This window comes from Pan paniscus, chromosome 9 (assembly GCF_029289425.2).
Source record: "Pan paniscus chromosome 9, NHGRI_mPanPan1-v2.0_pri, whole genome shotgun sequence".
NCBI lineage: Eukaryota > Metazoa > Chordata > Mammalia > Primates > Hominidae > Pan > Pan paniscus.
This window is the reverse complement of record NC_073258.2, coordinates 50830834-50835276: the sequence shown is the minus strand read 5'-3', so window position 1 is coordinate 50835276 and position 4443 is coordinate 50830834. Positions and strand designations below refer to the sequence as shown.

The 4443-nt window shown below is 37.2% G+C and overlaps 1 pseudogene; it reads right to left on the bottom strand.

Moving 5' to 3' along the window:
• Nucleotides 1–1750: 1750 nt before the first annotated feature.
• On the bottom strand, nucleotides 1751–2743 carry LOC100982740 (olfactory receptor 4A5-like; annotated as a pseudogene).
• Nucleotides 2744–4443: the final 1700 nt, after the last annotated feature.

The window sequence follows — 4443 nt, the reverse complement described above, 5'->3', positions numbered from 1 at the left end:
GGCCTTAGAAGACAACCCATTGTACCAACATGTCCTGGATGTGAGGCATGGAGTCAAAGGTAATTGTTTTGGAACTTCAAGATTTAGTGACTGCCCTGCCAGGTTACAGACTTCCATGGGGCCTGTAATCCCTTTCTTTGGGCTGATTTCTTCATTTTGGAATGGAAGAATTTACCCAATTCCTATATCTTCTTTGTACCTTGGAAGTAACTAGGTTACTTTTGATTTTACATGCTTAGGTGGAAGGGACTAACCTTGTCTCAGACAAGACTGGACTGTGCACTTTTCAGTTAATGCTGGAATGTGTTAACACTTTGGGGGACTGTTGGGAAGGCATGATTGTATTTTGAAAGTTGAGAAAAACATGAGATTTTAGGGAGGTGAGGAGCAGAATGACATGGTTTTGATCTCTGTCCTTACCCATTAACTGGCCTGACATCTCTACTTTCTACCACTGGGATCTCTGAGCACCGTGTAAAACACCTGACTATACTTTTGGTTCTTCTGGTTCTTCACCTAAATGGATAGGAAGAAGGACCCAGGGATCTCTTACAGTCATCTCTTCCAATATATTATAAATGTGAATTAAGTTATTCTGCATCCTACAGACTACCCACTTAGCTGAATAAGGCAGTGACTTCAGTCCTATACTCCAAAGCAGAAGAAATACCAAGCCAACCTGCCTGAATTTCTGGCACACAAAAGTTTGAAATAAAATAAAACAGTGGTGGTTTTAACTCACAAAAACTGTGAAGCCTTGCACCATGCCTGAAGGGAGGACCAGAATAAAAAGTGGCACCTCAAAGTGTGGTGATTCCATAACAACAATTCAGTGTGTATTGCATTGGCTGTAGTGCCCAAAAATAGAAGCCTCCAAGATGTTGTGAGTGAAGGCTGTAAAGACAGAAGTAAATGTTCTGGAGGAAAGGGAAGAGACTTAGTCACTATCCAGTGCTGGAAACGTTTAGTAATTCTGTCACCTGTAGTAAAGTAGAAAATAAAAATTGTACCTAAGTGAATAGGTGGTTTTGGCTAAAATTTCCAAGTAGAATATGAAAAGTTACCACTGTTTCTTATAGCAATGTATCTTACCATAAGGCATTAGATTTTTTTATAAAAAATAACTTAAAAGATTAACTGTTACATTTTCAAACAGAATTTACAAGAAACATAAAAGAGCCAGAACTTTGCTGGTTTCAGAAATAGAACTAGTTTCTCTTTCCAGTCTCTGCAAAGAGCTAAGTACTCTAAAGGTAAGAAAGGTCATCAAAATAAATGTCATTTCAAATTTGTGGATGTTAAGACCCTCTCATAAACACTTTAAACTAGACAAACATAATTCTCACATTCTTAAGAGTATTAGCTCACTGCACATAGACATTCAGCCCAAGTCTGAGAAGGGCCAGTTTCAAAGATATTTGTGAGTATGCTGCTTGTGAGTATACTAAAGCAAGCACCATAGGCTTCACTTGTGAACAGGAGGATCTATTTTAATTGCCTAGTCCTCTCTTTCTCCATTATGTGCTGGGCATGTGGAAGAAATACACTGTCTCAATAGATTTGTAAATAGAGAAAAACCATAATTTAAAAAGTGCACAGTAGAAACTGCACCCAAGGATCCCATCCACACTCAGTCTGGATATAGAAGTTGAGATCTTGAATATCAAAGAGATGCCATGATGGGATGACATCTTAATTGAGTGGGGAGCTTCAAAATCCTGCCTTCCCAAACTAGGAAACCTTAATTGACTTAGAAGTCTAACAATCTCACAGGACAGATGTTGTCTATGCACACCTCTACTAAAAGAAGAGGAACACTCATTCTAACTATAGTTAAGTTTTTATGCCAGGGTTTTTTTACATTGGTTTTTACAGCAATTCTCATCTCTAAATTTCTCAGTGTGTATATTAATGGATTCAACATGGGTGTGTGATAACTGTATAAAACACAGTCATGAATTTATCAATAGGAACGTTTGAAACAGGTCTAACAAAAAGGAAAACACAGGGAACAAGAAACAGGACAGTGACTGTAATGTAGGAGATGCAGGCAGAAAGGGCTTTACACCTCCCTTCCTGACAATAAGTTTTAAGGGTGTTTAGGATTACTCCATAGGAGATTAGTAGAAAGGTGAAGATGACCATACAGATTGCTAGACCATTGGCAACAACAGTGAGGCCTATAAAGTAGGTATCAGTGCACGCCAGTTCCAGTAATGGGTACATGTCACAGACAAAGTGGTCAGAGATGTTGGGCCACAGAATGAGAGAGTGTACACAACAACAATTTGAAACACACAGCTCACAAAACCTGCAGACACAGCCACCACCAACAGAAGGATACAAACCTGTTGATTCATGATGGTCAAATAGTGCAGTGGCTTAGAGATGGCCACATAGCAATCGTAGGACATCCCCACAAGTAGGAAGACCTCAGCACCACCAAATAAGTGGTCTATAAATAGCTGCCCCATGCATGCTGTGAAGAAAATAGTCTTTTTGTCATGGAGTAAGTCTATAATCAATTTGGGAGAAATGGTATTGGAATATGCCACATCCATAAATAACGGGCAGTGAGGAAGAAGTACATTGGGGAGCCAAAGGAGGGACTGGCAATAATAGCCACCACAGCGAGCAAGTTTCCCGCCATACTCACAATATATGTGAGTAAAACCATGACAAATAATGCATTTTGCACATCAGGACACTGAGTGTTGCCCAAGAGGACAAATTCTGTAACATTATTACTCAGTCCCCTTTACTCTTCTCTAAGGCTTCTGTCACAGTTGAGAGCTCAGGAGAACAGGACCTGTAATGAAATAGTGAACAGGAATATGAATACATCCATGAAGTCACAGAGCACCTCTTCATCGTTGTATCCTCAGTACAGATTTACACACACGATAAACATTTTGTAAGTTTCTGTTGAGTTTCTCATCTCCTCAAAGATTTTAGTTTGAGCCTACAGGTAACAGCTTGTGCCTCTAAGTTTTTGTGAATATTCTGTACAGAAGAAGAGTTAAAGGTGCAATAGCCATTCATATATTTCATAACTCCTATTTAAAACATATTTTTTGGCATGGAGGTCAGCTATGATGAATAGGCAACAGATTATTTGTCTCAAGAAAGTTACTTTCTCATGGCGGTAACAGACTTTAAATAAACAAATTGGCATAGATTCAGTACTTTGAGTTTGTAGTTGTGGTATCTTTATGATCTGTGTAGCATCAAAAATAACATCTTCTGAAATAGCTCACTCAGTACTGTGGCAATCCACAGTTACTCGTTTGGTCCTTCATGCCTCAAAAAATGTTCAGTCTTTTTGAATACCTCATTAAATGTCAAAAGACTGGACATTGACTTGTATGAATAGTAAAATATTATTTATCACATTATTCCTTCTGGCAATGATTTGGTCTGACCCTCTGTTGCCTTATAACAAGATGTATGTCTCTATATCTTATCCTTACTTATTCCACAAATTTCTTTATCACATTTACATACAATATCCTTGTTTTCAACAACAAATTTTGAACTCAAGTAAACTAATTGATGACTATCACCAACTGCCACATTAGCTGTGAGTATTTTTTTCTGAATTCTTCAAGTGAACTAGATAGTGAGAGAGGAGAAAATATACACTGTACAAAGAGGAACAGAATGGTAGTACATGGTTTTATTTATAACACTATTTAGATATCGGGAGTACTCACAAATACTGTGAACATTGTGATCAGAACATTGGTTCTGATCACAGAACAATGTTCACTGTGAACATTGGATCAGAACAAATCATCTGGATCTTTGTTAATTTGAAAAGATTAATAGACATAGTCCTGGGAAAAGAAAAGAAGACATCTATAATTCAGGAAAGGCTTTTGGGGAACACAATATATGTCTTAGTAACTATCTGTTTAATTATGTATGAGTACTTATTTTATCTGTGATGGAATGTATCTTGACAAGATCAGGCAGAATTATAGTATTATTGTAATTAACAGTAAGTAATTATTGTAATTATTCTTATTAATTATTAATAAGCAGATTAAGATTAATGTGATAATTGAAGCAATTATTCTCCTAAAAATCTTCATAAAGATTTTTAGTGATGAAATACTGGAAGCACAACCTCCTGTTGGTCACTGGGGTGACCCAAGAGGCTTCTTGGGGTAGCCTAACACAGACCAAATTCTAGTGAATAAAAAAAAAAAAGAAAGCTCAGAAGAAAAACAGGACACATTGATTTCTCAAAGTCTCTAGATCAGATAGATAGGGACAAATTTAAATTACAGAGATCAATGGGACAAGTAGAAATACAAACCCAAACTTCCTGATTACTCGCTGATGAGAAAAATGGCAAAATTACTAAACCTCAAATGTAGACAAGATGATTCCATTTACATAGATCTGGCAGTGGAAGAGGATGTGTGCAGACAGAGTTTG